Genomic DNA, 14,594 nt, shown 5'->3' on the forward strand with positions numbered 1-14,594 from the left:
AATTAATGGTTCTACTGCCGTATGTCCTCACATATCAGACATTACATGTAAGGGCTCTCTTTGCTTACAAAATAGACATTCCACTCATACTTCTTACGTTTCCAGATGCCCGAGGTTTGATATTGCTGTTGTTGTATAAGTTAACGCAACCTTTATTCGTACAGGGATTCGTTAAGTTCAGACCCTTTACTATTTTATATCAATAATAGCAGAATGTGATGTACATTTTTTTCAAGTGCTGAAATAAAAAAGAGTGCAGTTGCATTTTCGTTATTTATTAAAAACACTTCGTCAAAGTACTTTTAGTCTACATATTTTTCTCATTGTATGGTATAGTTGTTAAATTCAGATTTCTGACTGCTTCAATGCAATAGCCATACGCTATATTGCTCATAATTTATCTATTGTCTGTTATTTGTAGGCTATAAGAATGTTGATTTGGTATTTTGTCAATAACCACGACTGATCTCTCTTAGTCATTTTTGTGACGATGCGTGTCTCTCGTGTAGTGTATACAAGACTTCAAACAGGGGATTTGACAAGCGTTTCTCTTATTTGATTGTCCATATAGTTTCTGTTGTATTACGTCACTACAAAACTACACATGCCTGATGTTCATACTGATCTTGGTACTGTAGTTTCCCGACATATATCACGTTGATTTGTTGTGTGTAACTTAACAGTGTGCTGTAGCAACTATAGTTGTTTTATTAATTGCGAGTGATAGTGAATAACAATAGTAGCTGTCACATTGTCAAGAAACCCAAGTTTTATATTTTGTTTCCCTAAATAATACTAAATCCAATGATCTCGAAAATCCAAAAAAGGACTCTTAGCTTGAGGGCTTAACGCACTTTACGTCACTTGTATAAAAAAGTTGGTGCTCGTTATTACAAGATCTGTTGAGTTCACTCGGTTTTTATGATTTATGGCTCTTTCAAGAAGTAGGGAACGATAAATTATTTCTTGCTTATGTTAAACAGAGATTAAATGATAATTTTATCCAAAACTGGAACGGAAGATTAGAAGCCTCTAGTAGAGCTTTGTTTTATAACAATATAGCATGTTTTAAACTCCAACCTTACTTAATCTCATGCAGTATTAAAAAGTTTCGATTTAGTTTATCAAGATTACGTGTATCTGCACATAGACTTATGATCGAGAGTGGAAGATGGGCGAAACCCAATCCAATACCCGTTGATGAGAGCAAATGTAATACATGTCAAGTCTTAGAAGACGAATACCACTTTGTTCTATACTCTGATATAAGACGTAAATATATACCAATATTTTATAGACGTAGACAAAACATGCAAAAGTTTATCCAATTAATTACATCTGATAAAGAAGACATAAAATTATTAAGAAATCTTAGTGTATATGTTTACAATGCATTTTTAGTTAGATCAGTTGACATGTATGCCTCCTAATTATTGCATGTGTATTGTGATCTATCCGTTTATCATGTAACGTTTTGTATTGTGTAGTTAGTTATAAATATTTACTAGTTTAACAAACCTGTATGATATACTTTTACATAGAAGTACTGTTCAATAAATGAGTGTTCAGCTTTTATGATTTAGTTAAACAAATTTGAAAGTGATAGTTGCATAAATTATGTATGCAAATACTTCTGGTGAAGTATCTCTACCTAAAACAAAATAAGTACGCTTTTAAAAGTACGCATGATTGCTTAAATCTATAAGTATTTATTAAATATAACTTTTCACTTCGACACATACTTTCGGTCTGTATTGTTATAAGACTGAATATTTACACACAGTGTTCATGTACAATGATTCTCTAAATTTTGTTACATTAACAGTCATTATCTAATCTTACCTGATTCAGATATGACTATTACAAAAGTGAATTTTAATGTTTAAGTAATTTCCCTTAGGCTTCCTATAGTTTCGTTTTGTATGGGTTGTCCGATATAGGGAGTTGCAGATATTTGCAAACATAACTCTCATCATAGAACAACTATAGTATATATGTACATGTATACCCTTTATTTCAACTTATATGTGATTAAACATATAACGTTATTGACACGTTAATTTAATTAATATATTGCATTATAAAATATTTTGATTTACTGAACTTATAAAGTTGGTGTATTTGCGTATTTGATATTTATGTTGTTGTTGTGTTTTTTTTTGTTTTTTTTTTGTTTTTTTTTGTTTGTTTTTGTTGCCTAGTTTTGTTATTTGTATGCATGGAATCACCTGAAAACACTATAGTGTATATATATTTGTCCACATGGGCTATGGCCTTCTGGATATTCTGTAAATAAATCTTGAAATCTTGAATCTTATAATACGAACAAACAACAGTGTTTTGTTTTTTGTTATCAATTATGTGCACAGACATATGACACTAGTGATTTAAAAACAGGTACTTTTTTGCATAAATATCATTAAAATATATATATTAAAACGACATTTTACACTTCATTGTAATGATTACATTTAGATTCCGTAAACAATTAACTCAAGATAAAATTCGTTCAAATATCGTTAAGATAGTGTCTTAGTTTCATCTTGTTAAAGAACACAATTCCGACGATTATATAGGTCAATATAGGAAACTAATAACATGTCATTAATGCCAGTACACACATCCGTTGAAAAGAGTGTCATTTGAAGTGAAGTGAATATTGGAGTTTGAAATCAAACGTCACACTTCAGACTTACATCCATTGTTTCAATTGAATGAGTTATTATCAATCGAGACGATCATAGACAAATACGGTGTTCGGTGTTTAGGTTCACTGGTTGTCAAAACTAGACATGTTTGTACTTCTCTAATACTGTGTGTGGACATGTTTGTGTCAGTAGATATATTTTTATTCCATTATACTTGACATTTAGAGTAGCAGCCATGTCGCAAGCTAAATGGCGATATGTTTTAGCAATAAGACCTAAATATCATGGCGTCAAGTAATATCGTACTTTATTTATGACGTGCATTATCACCGCAGATAAGGTATATTTAGTTAAAATGTAAGCGATACGTATTCTTATAAAAAAACAGAAGGGAAATAACGAAAACATAATCATTGTTTTCGCGAATGCTCCATAATTTAGACCTATGCACTTATTGCATGTTTTGATAAAATTCTGGTTTTTCGAACTCGTGTCGAGGGAAAGTAGAATTTTCTTTTAATAATTAGATGTTATTTCTCTGCAACGAGCCAAAAGTGAAATGGCAGTTTGATGACAACTGTATGCTACTTGGCTCTCCTTTTACTTTCCTATGTGTTATAAAAATGATTACGACTATTCTGCATCTTCTTCACTCGCAACATTCGCGGGCTTTATATAATAATAATACACAAGTTACTATAAATAGTAACATTTTACTATAGAAATTCGTTCCCGCAATAATGATTATCGTCTCCGCCCGTGGGATTATTACGGCACGTCAGGGCGATTGTGGCATAATTGCCCGACGAAGACGAGAACGTGCACGAAAATAAAAATGACCGCCGTATACTTGGTAGGCAAACATTTAAACATTATTAAAATCTTTAAAGGGATTAAAATGAACTATCGGTGCAATAATAGTGAAATTAGTTTTACCAATAATGACACCTTTCATGTTTCAGTAACGAGTACTACCCGAAACCGTACCGGATGTTTACATTCGGTAAAGGTCATAAAGCAGTGAGACAAGAAAATGTTTTGTTGAAACGTTTTGTGTTACTTTATTCGCTGAGAAATGTAAATATTCCAGCGAAATGGCTAGGGTCATTCAAGCCGAGGTTCTTATGAAACTGGTCCTAGACTTGATCGACCATAGCTGTGCTTAACCTTTGGAAATGAACATCACAATCAGCCGATGTATAACAGGAGATATTTGAAGAATTGAAAAATTGCAGGTTTATTTTGAAAACACGTACGATATGGTTTGCTATTTTGATTTCCAGTCACTCGTTCTTTTTCGCAGCAAATGCCATTCAAAACCATTTTGTTATATCTAATTTTTAAGACTATCGGACTACATGCTAGTATATGACATATCTTTCATTATTCCACAAAATCATGTTTTTAAATCCATTTGAAATCATTGACAAATGACAAAACATATGTATTATACAGGATAATACATGGCTGACCATGGCCTTTGGATGATATTTGCCCCAGAGAAAATAATTGCCCTCTGGCTAAAGCCCTCGGGCAATTATTCCTTCCACTGGGGCAATTATTACGGCCTTCTATATATTTGCTAACACCGTTTTTTTTTTCGTAAAGTGCATCATTAAATTCATGAGCACATGGAAGTAATATAAGATATATAATTTAACCGGGTTTAGGTATCGGGTTTGTGTAAGGTTGAGGTAGAAAACCTGCTGAACCCCAAGTTCAAAAGCGGTTCTTCATCGCAGCATTGTTAACAGTTTACCGATACAGATCGTTAAAACAATGAAAACTGCAGGGACAAGCCCGTTAGCATAATCTTTCATCATAATCCAGTTTCTAGGTTTAGAGTTTCAGTTAAACTATACAACAAACTCAACATTACAAGACAACACACATCACACATCAAGCATTGGTAGATAATGTGTAACCCGTCTTGAGACGGTTAGTGAAAGCTAAGTAAAAAAACAAACAAACTATATTTTGACATATGCAATGTGATAAAATATTTCTGACATCTTGACCGTTCATGTCTCGCGTCTATTTTTGGTAGTTTTTAGTCTTGGGAAGCAAATTAAGTTACAGTTTTAAATACTCCAACACTAGCACGACAAACAATATTTATGAATAAGATATGTAACGCGTTTGTTTGTTCTCGACTTTCGTTTCCTCCTGTACCTTTTCTCACTTTGGTGTGGCCTAATGCCTAATATGTCAACGAAACAGTAAATCCGCACAATGCTAAAATGTTTGCAATCATATTTAAGACCCGACGCAGGTGTCTTATCACAGTTTACTAGCTATAAATCGTCTGAGCATTAATAAGCCAGAGTAATAGTTGTGGTCAGTAAAGACATTATTAGACGTTATTGTATAGCTGACAGACAAAACGAAAGCGATCTTGAAAATTTAAATAATTATAATTAAGAACACATTCAGCTTTGTGCTTAGAGCACGTTAATTGATCTAACAGTTAAAGGAGTCCACTTTTTATTAATAAACTCGATATGAACTTTATTATACATACAATTAATAAGATAAAATAGAACAGATGATAAAAGTTAACTATATAAAAGCAATTGACAAGCACGGAATAACGCACAGATTTCCAATAAAAAAGGCCACTATAAGAAATAACAGAAGAAACAGCACTTGAATCTAATAAAAACAACGCGTTACAGACAAGATGTATATGTTTTGATGATTAGAACTAAAACGCCTATATTTTATAACACCTACATTTATACCACCCAACAGAGCAATGAAGCATGATTTTTCATTCATTTAATAGGAATGTAAATTTTCATCAAATTACATAATTTAACAAACACAAACCTTTCATGCACGACTGTTGTTAAGAGATATCTTTTATGTAAGGTTTGCGTGAAATTCTGAACATTGAATAAGGTTATTTCGTCCCTATGATAATCTAGGCGGTTTTATTTCCAACGAACTGCTTTAACCTGACCGTTCTATAAAGGTTCGCCAACATAACTCGATAAAAGATATATATATATATATATATATATATATATATATATATATATATATATATATATATATATATATATATATATATATATATATATATATATAAACGGTTTCTGTTCTGTTTCTCGTTGGTATGTACCTAATACTCTTAGATACATTGACATTACGGGGAAATAAAAGGTTTTTATCAAAACCAAGACGATATATTTCACACATTGGTTGTTTCACACTGTCAAAGAGGTTGGTTGTTAGTTGGTACTAACGTTGGATGTAATAGTGCTTTGGACAAATCTATCATCCTTAATGTATATAAAGAGATGATAAATTGAGCCAGTACCTATTTGCCATGATAAAGAATTTTGTAAGACCACAACACATTGCTAAATAATTTTAAATTTGTATCAAGCGCTGCCAAAAGCCAATCTTAGCTGTATAAAAAACATATAGCAAAAAAACAAACAAATATCTAAAACACAACCAATGTCCCCTATGTGCCCTTTTGTGAAGAAGGTTGCTTCTAGGTGTGTTTTAAACTAATTTAAACTCCCACATACAGATTGCAATGTAGACGACGATGCTGAACATTTCTATTTTTTATAAACATATTTGATTGTTGAAGATATGCTCAACAAGTCAATTTGTAAGGCAAACAAGAGATTATCTATTTTAGATTAGCTTCGATTAAGATATAAAAGTGCAAATTGGATATAAATAGCAACAGCTAAAATAAATCAAGTGTTTGTTAATTTCTCCAGTTAACTCAAACTTTAACACCTTGTATGTTCTTCATGTTAGTGGATTTGTGTGCTGTTGTTCTGTACTTGTTTTATCTTTGCCCGTGGGCAAGATGATAATTTCTAGCATGGTTAATTGTATGGGTCTACTGATCTGAGGTGGGAGAAAAGAATATCTTCCGCATCCGTAGGGAACACCTATTTTTCTCCATACACCGGTGGTTAATAGGAAAAATATGGCAAGATCATCACTTGTGTCTAAGAGTCCGTAACTTGTCATAATAGGAGGAGTTTGACGGAATATGAAAAACTGGTTTTATCCGCTAAACCACAGCAAAAATTCTCACAGAACACCTATTGTCCTTCAATCTTTTTCAACAAAGATATTATCTTGTGGTCCGTCTACATGATATGAAATTTACAACTTGTAAATTGCATGTTTTCCCATGTGATACTTGGAAATTGCTAAGAGCAATGTCTATTGCAGAGAAGCTCTAAAACTCACTGTTCTGTAAATGACACGTTTTGACAAATTGGGTACACTAATGACACGGTTTTCACTTAAATTAGGATGCTTGTCCTTAAATTGCAAAGCTGTCTTAGCGATGTTCAATCATCCAATATAACAAATTAGATTATTTTCAGCAATATCCAAAAAACTTGTCCAGCGTCGTGTAATCATGTTCAACACTTGAAGATATTAAGCCGTATCTAGAACAGTTTGTAAAATTTCCAAAAATTCGAACATTTAAGAACAGTGTTTTCAATGCTCTAGGAAAACAGCTTAATCTACCTAAATCAACTTTATTTGCAATTTTATTAAAACATTTATTTCGATCGATTTTGGATATGTAATAAAGACAAAGTTTAGTCTGTTTTACATAGGCTTCATCAAAATATTAAGGAGTGTATTTTCCCTTTCAATTCCTTAATTTATTTTTGTTTTTTATATCCCAATAAAAGCAAAGACTGTGCTTACAAAAATGAACAGTTCCAGGGTATGTTCAGATTACAGTTAAGGCGAGGGAATTGTATTATTAATCAATCCCAGATCATGTTGTAAAAGCAAATTCATATCAAAATTAACTTACCTATTTTTCAGTCGCTGGATCCAGTGTTTCTTCATTACTGATATTTATTTGTGACCAGATAATTTTCATCGCCAAATGTTTTCATTTTTGAGAAAACTGTTGTCTTTTGAATCATTTTTTCGACGTACAGTTTTCATATCAGTATGAAAACAACAATTCACCTCTGGTTGAAAATTGTAAAACATGTTTACCAGAAGCCGCCATTTTGTTTGATATGATTGACTCTAATGCGGTTGAAAGATAAAACTCTACACATGGTAACTTACCACAAAAAAGCATTGCTGTCACACAGAAAACAATCCGCAGACAGAAAAAATCAAATGTGGCCTCAGGACAAATCGAAGACTTCAAACAAATAAGTATTTTTTACATTAAGATGCATCTGCTATATGGCCCAAGAGTCTCATTCGCAAGACAACCACAGCTGACACCTACAATGCAGTATTTTAATTCTCACTCAGAGACAAGCAGCACATTAAAGGGGTAAAGGCAAAACGGTTTGAAGTGGAATTCAATAAAAGGCAGATTATCTTTTCGATCCATTTCTCGATAAAGTAAATGGCACAAATACTGCTGAGATAAATATAGCAGATAATCTTTACAAACTTATGAAACTTAATTCCTTATTAATAGCAAGCATTGAAACAAATGAGATGACACAAAAACGCGCTTATCAACCAAATTAGTTTAACCAAATCCAAATCAAACATGATCATTGTGTTTTTATTTGACATATTTTCTACAAATCTTCTTTATATGTTTCCCCCGGAAAAAGAGGCAGAATGTTGTGATTATGTTGTCATTAAGCATGAATGTTACCAGCGATTGATGTATTTTGTATTTGATTTGCGTTTGTTCGATGACTCTGTGGATGATAATGTAAAGCGATGTTTCCTCTCAATTCCTCAATTTTAATAGTTTACAAACTGTGTTACTTCAGTTGCTCGATAATCGATTCGCTCTGCTTGTTTTATCGCCTTTAATTTAATAAAATATTTAAAGAGCCTTGTGTTTGACGTACATAGACAATTTATTGGTCAATTTGGGGAACATGAAATCGTGCGAAATATTAATTTGGTAACATTTCTATCTTATGGCGACATGGGTGCTCAAAACACAAAAAAACAGTAGCCCATAAAAGATACCGTTTTGTACCAATTGATTTGTTTTAATACAGAATACCCACGTTATGTCTCTTAAATGTGGCGGGTTAGTTTATTACATGATTACATACAATTATGTCTGATTGCCGTACTTTATTTAATGCTTCTCCCAATAAGAAGCACTTCTTTCGAGTACTATAATAAAGCAACTGAATAAAAACTGCCTTTTACGGTCATGCGTAGACAATATTAAGTATTTCATCAATATTTGTATCTTTTTAAAACCAGTTTCATTTATTCGTTTTATACTGGTCGCATGTTAACAGAAGTAAATGAACGGAAGCAGTTATTCCTACAAGTGAGAGTTGTTATGCTGAATTTGGACTAATGGTAAACTAAAGTATGCGTGTCTTGTATGACCTTTTCATTTTCTATCATAGACGATGACGCACTCTGTGAGGTTCACAACATATGTAGTTGTCTAATTATTTATTTCTCTATCTTTTTAAGATAAATGAAATAATATAAATTGGTCTTGGTTTTTCTTGTTATTTAAATTCAACAAACTTTTATGTGACACAATTTCTTTATTCCTTCAATTTAATAGTTTCTGAAAACTGTTGCGTAATTCAGGTCCATTATTTGAAATTAGTTTGACTCTTACAACGGACACAATTCAAGTATATTAAATTTCTGTTGAACATATATAATCTTTTAAAAAATATGTTATTTACGAATAGTCGTTTGTGTAGATAAACGTTGACGTTCATATTGTTTAACAATCAAGGGCGTATGACGTCATTGCTTATCGTCCTTTAACCAATGATATACGACGTTAAAACAAATCAGTTATTCTTTTATACAATAGTAAGCGATCAACATTAAATGAATCTTTCGGATATTTCTTCTTTCCAAAATGAAATATTCACTCGTCATACTTTTATCATTGCACTAAGCAACCTATAGGATAACTTGACACTGCTGCATACACATTTTTCTAAATAGTGTTGATGCAAACCAAGTATTTGATCAGTTTAAATCAGTAAAAAAAACATTTTTTCAACACGCCATTTATCAAATCAAAGCATAGGTAAATTATATTGACAAATAAAGAGTTGAAACTAAAATGATTTGTGAAGGAGAATGGATTCTAATTGTCAGACTAAAGTGGTAGTAATCGCTCTTCTAGAAGGCATTTGATCTTGTCGTTCGCTTCGTTGTTTACATAGTTTCCTTTGTAATATCGAAATCTAGCAGACACATAGCTAATGATACTTGCAGGTAAATCATGGTTCAGACAGTGTTGTAATTTCCTCTCATCAGAGAGCACATTTCCGACGTTTAGAATACGTAATAGTAATTACGTGTCATAAGTAATATAAATTGACATCAGTTGTATAATGCGACATATATGGGTTAGCATCGTTCAGACATTATTATATTTTTGTCACGTTTGAGTACATTCTTCCGACAATTACGGAATAGTATGGAGCCATGGTGAGTCGCTTTGTCGAAACGTTATATGGGAAATTAAAGTTTCAAGTATTTTTATTCTACCTATATATCTCATTGCTTGGATATATTGTGAGGCTGGGGCATCTGACTGCTCCAATGCAATAGCCACAACCTTAATGGCGAGTTATTCATTTTACTGTCTGTTTTTTTCTGACTTTCGTTTGGTATCTGTGTTACTAAACACGACATCGTTGGTTTAAATATTGGTCTGTCCTTGTCATTTTGTGATGGTTCGTATCTCTCGAGTAGTAGTGTTTGCTTTGCTCCAAACAGTCCCTATGGTTCCCATTGTATTGTGTCACTTATGTCACCCTGAAGACTTAACGCACTTGACGAAACTTTTATAACACGGAAAATAGCATTGTGTTGCTCAGCTATATTTTAGCAAGCTAGTATGTTATGGAACTCACTGGCAATTTAAAAGCAGGTAAAGACATTTTTTTATTTTTTTTTTAAATGACATAAGACACTTCATCGCATTGATAACATATAGATTCAGTAGACAACTAGCTAATGGCATAAGCCGGTCAAATATCGTCCAGATAGCTACTTAGTTCTATCTTATAAGAGACGACTATATAGAACAATATAGAATAGTAATTATATGTCATAAATGCCAGTACACATCCGATGTAAAAGGTGTCATCTGAAGTGAAGTGAATGTTGGAGTTTTGAATCATGCATCATACTTCAGACTTAAACTTATTGTTTCAATTGAATGTGTTAATATCAATCGATACTGGACAAATACCTTGTTCGGTGTTGAGGTTCACTTGTGGTGGTTGTCTAACCTAGAGACGTTTGTACTTTTCTAATAAAGCGTGGAGACAATTTAGGTTTCAGTAGATGAATTATTCCCTTAATATTTGACATTTAGAGTAGCACTCGTGTCGCGAGCTTAATGGCGATAATTTATAGCAATAAGCCGTTATTAGCAAGGCGTCAAGTAGTACTGAACTTTATTCCTGGTGTCATTTCAATCACCGAAGAGAAGGTTTATTTTGTTAAATATATGCGACACATTATATAATAGATTCCAGAATACACATAATGAACTAATCATCATTAGTTTAGCGAGTGTTCCATCATTAAGACTCAAACACTTTTTTGTGTTACTTTTTTATTTTTTCTTATAGACCAGGGGAAGTAGAAATTCCATTAAATAACTGAATGTTATATCTGTGCAGCCTTAGATCTTAGTTTTTAGCTAACGACTAATACGTCAACAAGAATTAAATCGTCTGGACATTAAGTAGTCAGGGGGGTAATAGAAGTGGTCAATATGGACATCTGTTCCTTTATGTCCGACAGATCAAACAAAAATGATGTCGAAAATTTAGATAGATATAACTTAGAAGTCATTTAAGCCTTGAACTATTAACACGTTACTGATCTAATAGTTTTAGGACTACACTTTTTTCATATAGCCTAATATAAACTTCATCATTTATACATTTAATTAGATAAAATATAACAAATGATAGAAATTAACTTTATAAAAGCAAATGACAAACGGGTGAAAACGCACAGATTTCGTTTTAAAAATAAAAGGGTACCTAAAAGACATAGCAGATGAAAACGCAGCACTTTACTAATTTAAATAACGCTTTACAGACAAGATGTTTATATGTTTTGACAATTAGAACTAATACATCTATCATTAAACGCCTACGTTTATACTACCCCACAAACAATTAAACATGATTCAATCATACAGTTATTATGAAATTTAAATATTTATTAAATCATATTATTAATCAAACGCAAACGTTTAATGCACGACTGTTTTTTTTAAAAAACAATATTTTATGTAAGGTTTGCGAACAATTCGGAACTTCTGAAATCTAACAATTATTTCATCACCATAAGAACTTAGGCGGTTTTATCTCCAACAGACTGTTTACACTGACCGTTCTAAGGCGGTACGCACACATTCCTCGATTAAAGAAAGAGCATATATATATTGTTAATAATCACACTGAGGGCCAGCCGGTGTAATATATCAGTGATTTATTGATTAAAGATAGTACTCTCTTGATTATTTACTCTTGTAAATCTGTATGCTCCAATAAGCAAAAAATGCAAAATGATTGTGACAATATGAACAGTTTTTTTTGTTTTGTTTCTCTTGCTGAGAGTTTTTTGCCTTGACAATGATGAACATTTTTACAGCAAGTACTTGATATTCTTGATTGCAATGACAGTACGGTCAAAATCAAGTCTTTATCAAAACCAATATATATGCAAAAAAGTACAGAAACATGCTCAGTAGCAGAAAGTTTAAACATTAACCCAGTTTAGTGGCAGTGGGCAACGCCAAAGACATAGAACACAAATTCACAAACAAGAAACATAGAACAGCACACAACTCTACAAACAGCACTGTGCATAAATACTCTCTCTATATATATAAATAATTGGTATATTTATCAAGAATTGTTAGGTACCGCCTTGGAACGGTCAGTAAAATGTAAATTTACTGGGGGTTTAAACCAGTTTATGTGGACAAACCTCACTCTTATTCCAACAATTCTTAATAAAGATAAAACGCAAAAGACAAATCTTATCAAAGTATGCATTTACTTGAGGAAACTTATCAATAAAACATATAATAATAATAAATGAAAAGGTAAACCCCAAGCTGCAGACGGAGGGAAACAATTCAGAGCACCTAATGCAAATACTTTTCAAAGATACGATGCAGTCATCGTTAGAAACCACAAGCTTCACACACAGTCTGCCTTAAAAGGTTTAAAACTATGTGATCATAGAGTTTTATATAAAAAAAAGCATCATTGTACTAAAACTGGGAACAAATAAAGAAAAACATTATTAAAAATAAAAGCGACTAGTATATGCTATTCTCTCCTTCCAAATGATTTGAAAACGTAAACTATTTGAAGAAATTTAAGTCACAGCCAAAACACTCGGAGTCAGTCAACACGTGTCCGCCAAAAACGGTTTTAAAGATAACATGAATTAGCAAATTCTTCATAAAAATCAAATCACTGAAAGTTTAGTTATGAAAGGATGCTATATTCAACTCAATATTTTGTTTCAGGTATTCATCTTCAAATACAAGAAGGCAAGTGCTCTTCAAAATATTGCCTTTATATCCACGGTTTAAATAAAATCCAAGTAATTCATTAAGTCTATCTGCCAAACTGCCTGCTGGAAACATTTTAATTTTACGAATTTTCTTTAAAACAGCACAATAAAAAACGGGATGAGCAATAATATCAGCAATGAGCGATTTAACACTACTATTGTACTTCGATATGAGATTATAATGACCATTAACAAATTTAGAGAAAGTTTTCCTTCAAAATATCGCAAACCCTGTTTTAGAAGTTTTTGCGTCATAAGTTTACTGTGAGAGCTGAACATCTGTACATATTCTAGCAAATCGTATTAACTGTGCAATAAAAACACCATACGATGGTGAAATAGGAACATCACCATCTACAGAAGGGTAATTAATTATTTTAAAATTAAAATCATCACGTTTATCATAAAGATTGATGCTCAATATATCATCCTTTACTTCTAGTTGCAAATCTAAATTGGATGCTTTTAAAACGGAAGTATTAGATTTATTAAGTTGCAATTGTGAAGGGTATATCGAATGAATGTTATCTGTAAACACAGGATTATCTAAACTTAGAATATCATCAATATATCTAAACGTGCTACTGAATTTATCAACAAGAGCTTGATCTCCAGACTTAAATAATTTTAACATATATTCACTTTCATAGCAGTATAAAAAGAGGTCTGCAAGTAAAGGTGCATAATTGGCTCTTAGACATGAAAACAAAATTAAAAGAAAACAACAAAAGGCTAATAACATTAACTCTTAGATTAGGCTATGCATGTGCAAAGTGAATCTTCTGATTCGTTGACCACTTAAAATGTAAGACAATAACCCTAGCCAATATTAATTCATTTCTGTTTAGGTCATTATTCCTTTCTTTAGCTACTAAGTGGTCAAACTGAGATAGCATATAATGTCATAGGAGCTTCGTTACCGTTACCAGAAGGTGTCGATTATATATTCTGAGAAATTATGGACAAGTAATAGCTTACCCATATTTATCGGCTTCGGCACTCGTCAACCGCTAATAGATTATTTAAGTTCTTCACAGAAAAAGTTTAATTAGTGTCTTGACTAAATTTCTATCAAAATAGTTTGGTTTAGCTAAATTGTACTTAACTGAAATTATGGATTGACAAGCCAATTCTTGTGGCGAAAGCCAGTAAAACAAATGATTATTGTAATGTTAGGTTAGGCATTACTTGAGTTCGTTAAATTATTAAAGGGAATTAAGAAACACTTTGAGTGGTCAACTGCAGTTAGGGTCAATTAGGGAGTATACAAACTCATTTGGGAATTGGATCAGCCGTCTTCCTAATTAAGTTTAGAGAATCAGCTTTGCTCACGTTTAATAAAACAAATTAATTGACAAATCAGAAATAAATAATTTCTAACAACAAAACTTGTATTAGGACAATCGGACG

This window comes from Mya arenaria, chromosome 1 (genome assembly GCF_026914265.1).
Source record: "Mya arenaria isolate MELC-2E11 chromosome 1, ASM2691426v1".
Classification (NCBI taxonomy): domain Eukaryota; kingdom Metazoa; phylum Mollusca; class Bivalvia; order Myida; family Myidae; genus Mya; species Mya arenaria.